Source organism: Capra hircus, chromosome 2, assembly GCF_001704415.2.
Source record: "Capra hircus breed San Clemente chromosome 2, ASM170441v1, whole genome shotgun sequence".
NCBI classification, from domain to species: domain Eukaryota; kingdom Metazoa; phylum Chordata; class Mammalia; order Artiodactyla; family Bovidae; genus Capra; species Capra hircus.
This window is the reverse complement of record NC_030809.1, coordinates 121,703,703-121,713,405: the sequence shown is the minus strand read 5'-3', so window position 1 is coordinate 121,713,405 and position 9,703 is coordinate 121,703,703.

The following is a 9,703-nucleotide window of genomic DNA, read 5'->3' as shown; positions in this document are numbered from 1 at the left end:
CACATTCCAGCTCTTAATGGGAAGATAGCAAGTTTTTAGAAGAGTGCATGGGATAGGAGATATTCTTGGGCCCATCTTTAGAAAATATAATCTGATACATTAAGTTAAAAATTATATAGAAGTTAATATTTTGGCAGTATATTTCTTATCACTGATACCAAAACTATGAAGAAGAATTAAACACTTTAAACATAGCTCTTGTTCCTTTGAAAGTAAATGAAATTTGTCTAGATGGATTATAGATCTAACCCAGTTTGGGAATTTTTTTATGCCCATCTAAAATGGACATATCTTTGCACATAAAGTACATACAGTTGTTTTCTTAAAGGCAGTTGAGTTGTTCAAGTAATAATAATAATGAGTTATCCTGTTTTTATAATGTTCAATAAAGTATATTTAAAAGTTCCTTCAATAGGTGAATACGTCCAATTAGCAAATAGTGAGGGCTTCCCAGGTGGCTCAGTAGTAAAGATTCTGGTTTCCAATTCAGGAGTCACAGGAGATGTGAGTTGAATCCTTGGGCCAGGAACATCCCGTAGACTAAGAAATGGCAACCCACTCCAGTATTCTTGCCTGGAAAATCCCATTGACAGAGGAGGTTGGCAAACTACAGTCCATGGGGTCACAAAGAGTTGGTCATGACTGAGCACACACATGCTTGCACACAATAAAACACAAGTTAGTTTCTAAATTTTAATCTAAATAGTCACTCTTACCTCCAAAACTATTCAGTCTCCCCAGTAAAAAGTACTGTGGTTCTGACTGTAAAATTAACATGACTGACGCAGTAGTATCCTTTGGAATCATCTCTAGCAAGTTCCTGAACAAATTTTGATCTTGTTCTGACTCACAGCCTTTATCAAGTGTTTATGTCCTTTTCTCATCAACCAACAACATATGCTTTTTTATTAAATGCATGGCTTGCAGAATGCAATAAATAATTTGACCTGAGTTTTTTTTTAAATGGGCATATCCTCATCAAATATAGCTATCAAGTAATAGTGCATACTTTGATCAAAATAATTTATTGTTTTTTAATAAGAAAAAATGTCTATATTTACCATCCAGTTTAGTTCCATTTGGGCTTCCCTGGTAGCTCAGCTGGTAAAGAATCTGCCTGCAATGCAAGAGACCCAAGTTCGATTCCTGGGTCTGGAAGATCCCCGGGAGAAGGAAAAAAGCTACCTACTCCAGTATTCTTGGGCTTTTCTGGTGGCTCAGACTGTAAAGAATCTGCCTGCAATGTGGGAGACCTGAGTTCAATCCCTGGGTTGGGAAGATCCCCTTGAAGAGGGAATGGCAACCCACTCCAGTATTCTTGCCTAGAGAATCCCCATGGACAGAGGAGCCGGCAGGCTATAGTTCATGGGGTTGCAAAGAGTCAGACATGACTGAGCAACTAAACACAAGTTCCATTTAACAAGTATGTTCTGAATATCTGTTAGATGCCAAGCATTGAGCTAGGTATACTGTGGTAAATAAGGCCTGTTCTCTTCATGTAGTTCTAAAGGCATACACTATTTTGAAAAAATATTACAAGTATATACTGTATCCACGTGAAAATCAATGAAGTTGGTCCCCTACCTCACATTATATATTAAAATTAAACTCTCAATATCCATACCGATCTAAAGGTAATAGTGTAAACCATAAAACTCTTGGGAGACAACTTAAGAGTAAATCTTCATGACTTTGGGTTTGGCAGTGGTTTCTTTGATATGACACCAGAACACAAGCAATGCAAGAAAAAAATAGATCAGTTGGACATCATTCAAATTAAAAACTTTTGTGCTTCAAGGACACTATCAAGAAAGTGAAAAGATAGCACACAGAATAGGAGGAAAGGTTTTCAAATCATATTTATGATAAGGGACTCATACCTCGGATATATAAATAAAAGAGAAATAGCTTGATTTTTAAAAAATAGAGTAGACATTTTTTCTGAAGATGTGCAAATGGATGATAAGCACATGAAAAAGACTCAGTGTCATTCAGGGAAAGTGTTAGTCTCTCAGTCGTGTCTGACTCTCTACAACTCCTGCCAGGCTCTTCTGTCCATGGAATACTCCATGCAAGAATACTGGAATGGGTTGCCATTTTCTCCTCTAAGGGACCTTCTCGACCCAGGGTCTGAATCTGGGAAATACCCATAGAAATCACAATGAGATATGACCACTCACCTATGAGGATGGCTAGCGATTAAAAAACAACAACAACAACAACAACAACAATTTTGTCAAAAATGTGGAGAAACTGTAATTTTCATACACTCCTAGTAGAACTGTAAAATGGTTTGCAGGGTAACTCTATTTAACCTTTAATAACTCTAACTATGGGCTTCCCTTGTGGCTCAGCTGGTAAAGAATCCACCTGCAATGCAGGAGACCTGGGTTCAGTCCCTGGGTTGGGAAGATCCCATAGAGACGGAAAAGTCTACCCACTCCAGTATTCTGGCCTGGAGAATTCCATGGACTGTATAGTCCATGGGTTTGAAAAGAGTCAGACATGACTGAGCGACTTTCACTTTCAACTCTAACTAGTCACTTTGGAAAACAGTCTGGCAGTTCTTTAAAAGGTTGAACATAGAGTTTCCACATTCCCAATAAAATCCACTTCTCAATATTTATCCAAGGGAAATAAAAATATATATCTATACAAAAACTTACACATGAAAGTTTTTAACAATGTTATTATTAATAGGCAAAAAATGAAAATACTCCAAATGTCCATCAAATGATGGATAAACAAAATGTAGTATATCCATACAATGGAATATTATTCAGCAATAAAAAGGGGTGAAGAATTGATACATGATATGTACATGGATGAACTTTAAAAACAGTATGTTAAATGAAAGAAGCCAGTCACACAAGTTTACATATTGTATTATTCTGTTTATCTGAAATGTCCAGAATAGGCAAATCTTTAGAGACAGAAAGTAGGCTAGTAGTTGTATAGGAAGGAGGTGGGATGGGAAAAAATGGAGTGACTGCTAAGGGGAACTGGATATTTGGGGAGATAATGAAAATGTTCTAAAGTTGATTGTGATGATGGTTTCCCAACTCTGTGAATATACTGAAAACTGTAGTTTTGTACACATTAAATAGGTAAAATGTATGATATGTGAATTATGTTTTAATAAAGCTTATATACTCATATAAAGATATGCACTAGGTAAAGTGGGGGTAAAATAGTTATCTCTACTTGGTGGATCCCAGAGGGCTTCTAGGAGAAAGATATGCCGATAGTGGGTGGTACTGGAGAAAAATGAAAGGACTTCCAAGCAGAAAGAACAGAAATGTACAAATACAGGGAACGATGGAGTAGCATGGTTGAGTGTGGTTGAAGCACAGTTGCACATTGAGAGCTTTCAAGAAATGAGAATTGGAGACGTAAAAAGGGATGAATTTGTACTTTTAACTGCAAAATAATGGGGAGTCATTCTAAGGCTTTGAGCAAATGTGTGAAGGTAATGGCATCATATTTGCATTCAGAATAATATTCAAACAATATGGAAGAATATGGACTGTAGATGAATTACTAAATGTAGATTGGCCTAGGTGAGACTCAGGCAAGAGATCTTAACTAAGATATTAGCAATGGAGATGATTAGATATAAAGGAGCTAGACTCTCAGGACTTATAAAGAAGCAAAATACCTAGCCACACACACAAAAAAGACAATATTTGCTAAGCAAAAACCAGAACTTGGGGCATTTACTCTGCTATTTCTACAAGGGAAAAATGTAAAAAATTATGTGAAATGGCTAATGCCTAAAATGACATAATTTTTGTATGCAATATTCCCTTGAATGGAAAGACATGACATATGGCACAGTCTAGAAATATATATTTATATGATTATAATCTATAAAAGTGGGCTTAAGTATATTAAATTGTCAATACAAACTCTTCAAAGAGAAGCCAAATATATATATATATATATATATATATATAAACACAACTACGTAACTACTAAACCAGGGGCTTGTTTTAGATATTTGGAAGTTTTTTTTAGAGTTATTTTTGTGAATTAGTGTCATTATTAATTAGGAGTCCCATAATGTTTGAAAAATAACTATGACATTTTGTACCAGCAACCATGAAGATAGATGGACAGGGCAGCAGCACCTGCTGCATAAATGTTCCTTGTTTGAAGAAGAAACCAGGAAGTTGGCAGTGAACATCACTTCTCAAAAGTGCTTCTTCTTTTTTGCTTCTAATTAGATATCAGGTCATGAAACACTGATGTCCACACTTCCTTATCGTCAGTCTCTGAGATATACAAGTCATGATTAGGTAAGTATCACTCCCTTAGCAATCTTCATCACCCAGAGCTGTAAACTCCCCCCTCTAAAGAGAAGATGCTAACTGCTCCATTGTACTGACTTAAAAGTTTGTTGTTGAAATTATATGAAATTTCTGCCAGTTGAATATTCAACTTTAGGTTGTATGTCTTTCAGAATTATATTATCTTGATAATAATTTGACCATTACATATCAATTAGAGCTCTAATATTCTAATAGTAGAACCTCTCAAAAGCAATTAAATAGTCCAGCTATAGTATATTTTATTTCTAATATTTCAGTGTTGATAATAAATTGGCTTGATATATTAGTTTTTCTCAACTTTTTAAAACCCACACCTTACCAGTTCAGAAGATTTTGAAAGGTTGTGTTTTAAAAGACTTATATGCCAAATGATTATTTCTTCAAATATAAAATTATAAAACTGAATAAAAACAACATACCTATGCATATACGCATAAATTCAAGCACATAGACAGAAAAGCCTGGCGTGCTGCAGTCCGTGAGGTTGCAAAAAGTTGGGCACAACTTAGTGACTAAACAACGACATGCGCATTCACACATACAGCATATATTCTCATAATTGCCTTTGGCCAACTGAGAATCTCTGCTTAGAGGATTTTTAAGAGCTCAACTCGGTGGTTCATTAATTCATTTTTTAAAACTGAGAAACAGAAAAGAAACAGGAGGAATATGCTGAGAGAAACAGGGGCTTCCCTGGTAGCTCGGATGGTAAAGAATCTGCCTGCTATGCAGGAGACAAGGGTTCAATCCCTGAGTTGAAAGGAGCCTCTGGAGAAGGGAATGGCAACCCACTCCAGTATTCTTGCCTGGAGAACTCCATGGACAAAGGAGCCTGGTGGGCTACAAGTCTGTGGGGTTGCAAAGAGTTGGACACAATTGAGCAAGGAACATACATACACATGCTAAGAGAATGTTGTCAAGGACATTCTTATAAAAAAAACGATGAATGATTGCAGATAGCCAAAACTAAAGGTTCGAGTTTTCTGAAACCCCAAAGCCTTTGAACAGGGTTTGATACAGGATAAAACATCTCATCATTGACAATTACCCTAATTAATCATTTCTTGTGGTGCCAATTAAGTGTGTTATAAATAATAGAAAAGATAAACTTCTGACAAATGTACCTAATGTTGAGCTTTTCCTGAATTAAATAAAACTTTAGCAAAACAAATCAAAGAATTTTGATTATGGTTCATTTAACATAAAGTTGGAATAAAGTCAACTGTATTTTCACTCATATTTGACTCAGATAATCTATACATCATCATGATATTTAATACAGTGCTGTCTATTTTTGTTTTCTATTCTATTGTTATTATTCCTACCTTTTGCTAATAGGTAATATTACTTGAGCTCTTGTCATATGCTAGATGATATCCTAAATACCCTTATATTATTATACCTTATTAATCTCCTCTAGCAAACCAAAGAGGAAGGTTCTATTGTTATTTTCAGGAGACTGAGTAAAAAGGGGGCAGAGCTAAGCCTGGAACTGAGGTCTGTCTGCCTCTAGATTGGGAATCTTAATGCTTACATTCATCCACTCCCTTCAGTTAACAATATTTTCTCATTAACTGAAATTATTGTAAATACTGTAAAAAGAAATGTGAACACAGATGTCTTGTTTTTTTAGCACGCTCAGTACAGATTCAAACATGTAGCCCAGGTTACAGGAAGAACTAGTTTGTTTTACATACCTGAAGTCTCAAACTCAGTGTTCAAGGAAGAATGACATTGAAAGGAACATTTATTGATAAAATGTTATATTCTAAGCCACTTATGATACTTTAATCCATAATCCGATATGGTAATGCACAGATTTGAAAAAGAAAGCAATGTTCTTAGAGCACAAAAGTAGGATTCAAGAAATCTCTTGGTGAGGAAATAATTTGCAGGTCTTGAAGGGCAAGAGGTAAGAAAAGAAGAGGAGAAAGGAAATGTTGAAATTGAGAACAAACTATAAAAGAAATACTCATTGCTCTAGAGTACTGGGTTTTTCAGTCACAGAAGTATTTCCTTACCTAACAGTTTAAGTTCAGGCTATTACTGATCGTCCCAGCTGGCTCCTGTGTTCCCTTTATTTTTGTTATTAATTGGAAGGCATAGCATACTTTGAAGAACCTGGTTTACTGCCAGTTTTGCTATAATTCAGCTAATCCATAAACCAAGACATGTTGTAAATGAATGGTTATCAGTTTCATTGGTGGTCCATGTTGGGTTCCAGGTTTTACTGATGAAGCCAAACATTCTCTCACTTAGATTTCTAAAAATTAGTTTATTTATAATAGACACAATTCAAAATCTTTGGAAGGTTAAGCCTGTTTTGGGAAACTGTCCCCAAAACCATAAGTGATAATTACAACTGTATTCTATATCTCACATAATTTCTGATTATCGATGCAGTTTTGTTCACTGCTACTGTGTCTTTTTATAAACAATTTCTGTCAAATGTATATCTAAAGTCTAAAGAAGTAGAACATCTTAAAATAGATGGGGTGTTTCACTCTTTTACCTTTCCCATTATGGGCATTCCTGATGCTGCTGCTAAGTTGCTTCAGTCATGCCTAACTCTGTGCAGCCCCCTAGACAGCAGCCCACCAGGCGCCCCCGTCCCTGAGATTCTCCAGGCCAGAACACTGGAGTGGGTTGCCATTTCCTTCTCCACAGCATGAAAGTGAAAAGTGAAAGTGAAGCCGCTCAGTCATGCCCGACTCCATCACCCCATGGACTGCAGCCTACCAGGCTCCTCCATCCATGGGATTTTCCAGGCAAGAGTACTGGAGTGGGCTGCCACTGCCTTCTTTGGTTATGGGCACTACAGACGAAATAGACCAAGCAAAGACTATCCTAGGAAATTAACATTTACTCCAAAAAATGGTTTAGGATTATACCTGACAGAATCTGTGATGTTATTTGTGTTCTGCTTTTCACTTCTTGGACAGCAATTGAAAGATGACAAAAACAACAAGAAATTGCACCAAAATAAAATTTCTCTTTTGTGAATCTTGAGAAACTTGATTGAAATGCTGGCAAATTTGGTAATTTAGCCAATGTATGGATGTGAGAGTTGGACTGTGAAGAAAGCTGAGTGCCAAAGAATTGATGCTTTTAAACTGTGGTGCTGAAGACTATTGAGAGTCCCTTGGACTGCAAGGAGATCCAACCAGTCCATCCTAAAGGAGAACAGTCCTGGGTGTTCATTGGAAGGACTGAGACTGAGGCTGAAACTCCAATACTTTGGCCACCTCATGCGAAGAGTTGACTCATTGGAAAATACCCTGATGCTGGGAGGGATTGAGGGTAGGAGGAGAAGGGGACCACAGAGGATGAGATGTCTAGATGGCATCACCGACTTGATGCACATGAGTTTGGGTGAAATCCTGGAGTTGGTGATGGACAGCGAAGCCTGGCATGCTGCGATTCATGGGGTCACCAAGAGTCGACAGGACTGAGTGAACTGAACTGAACTGAACTGAAAATAAAGTTGAAGCGCTGCGGCCAGAATGGACCGCACAGAAGTGCGGCCGAGAGGAGCTACCCCACGCCCTAGGTCACGGGCAGCGGCCAACAGGAGCAACTCCATGTCCCAGGTCAGGGGCAGCGGCGGAGTGGAGCAAGAGCAGCGCAAGAGGGCTGAAAGGAGCTACTCCACATTCAAGGTCAGGAGGGGTGACCTAGTCCAAGGTAAGGAGCAGTGGCTGCGCTTTGCTGGAGCAGCCCTGAAGAGATACCCCACGTCCAAGGTAAGAGAAACCCAAGTAAGATGGTAGGTGTTGTGAGAGGGCATCAGAGGGCAGACACATTGAAACCATAATCATGGAAAACCAGCCAATCTGATCACAGGGTCCATAGCCTTGCCTAACTCAATGAAACTAAGCCATGCTGTGTGGGGCCACCCAAGACAGGAGGGTCCTGGTGGAGAGGTCTGACAGAATGTGGTCCACTGGAGAAGGGAATGGCAAACCACTTCAGTTCTTGCCTTGAGAACAGTATGAAAAGGCAAAATGATAGGATACTGAAAGAGGAACTCCCCAGAATGCCCAGCATAAGTGCCCAGTATGCTACTGGAGATCAGTGGAGAAACAACTCCAGAAAGAATGAAGGGATGGAGCCAAAGCAAAAACAATACCCAGCTGTGGATGTGACTGGTGACAGAAGCATGGTCTGATGCTGTAAAGAGCAATATTGCATAGGAACCTGGAATGTTAGGTCCATGAATCAAGGCAAATTGGAAGTGGTCAAACAGGAGATGGCAAGAGTGAATATCGACATTCTAGGAATCAGCGAACTAAAACGGACTGGAATGGGTGAATTTAACCCAGACGACCATTATATCTACTACTGTGGGCAGGAATCCCTTAAAAGAAATGGAGTAGCCACGATGGTCAACAAAAGAGTCCGAAATGCAGTACTTGGATGCAATCTCAAAAACGACAGAATCATCTCTGTTTGTTTCCAAGGCAAACACTTCAATATCAAGGTAATCCAAGGCTATGCCTCAACCAGTAATGCTGAAGAAGCTGAATTTGAACAGCTCTATGAAGACCTACAAGACCTTCTAGAACTAACACCCAAAGAAGATGTCTTTTTCATTATAGGGGACTGGAATGCAAAAGTAGGAAGTCAAGAAACACCTGGAGTAACAGGCAAATTTAGCCTTGGAATACGGAATGAAGCAAGGCAAAGGCTAATAGAGTTTTGCCAAGAGAACACAATGGTCATAGCAAACACCCTCTTCCAACAACACAAGAGGACTCTACACATGGACATCACCAGATGGTCAACACTGAAATCAGATTGATTATATTCTTTGTAGCTAAGATGGAGAGGCTCTATACAGTCAGCAAAAACAAGACCAGGAGCTGACTGTGGCTCAGATCATGAGCTCCTTATTGCCAAATTCAGATTTAAACTGAAGAAAGTAGAGAAAACCACTAGACCATTCAGGTATGACCTAAGTCAAATCCCTTACAGTTATACATGGAAGTGACAAATAGATTCAAGGGATAAAATTTGATAGAGTGTTTAAAGAACTATGGATGAAGGTTCATGCCACTGTACAGGAGGCAGTGATCAAGACCATCCCCAAGGAAATGAGATGCAAAAGTAAAATGGTTGTCTGAGGAGGCCTTACAAGTAGCTGAGAAAAGAAGAGAAGTGAAAGGCAAAGGAGAAAAGGAAAGATATACCCATCTGAATGCAGAGTGCCAAAGAATAGCAAGGAGAGCTAAGAAAGACTTCCTCAGTGATCAACGCAAAGAAATAGAGGAAAACAGTAAAATAGGAAAGACTAGACATCTCTTCAAGAAAATTAGAGATACCAAGAGAACATTTCATGACAGAAATGGTATAGACTTAACAGAAGCAGAAGA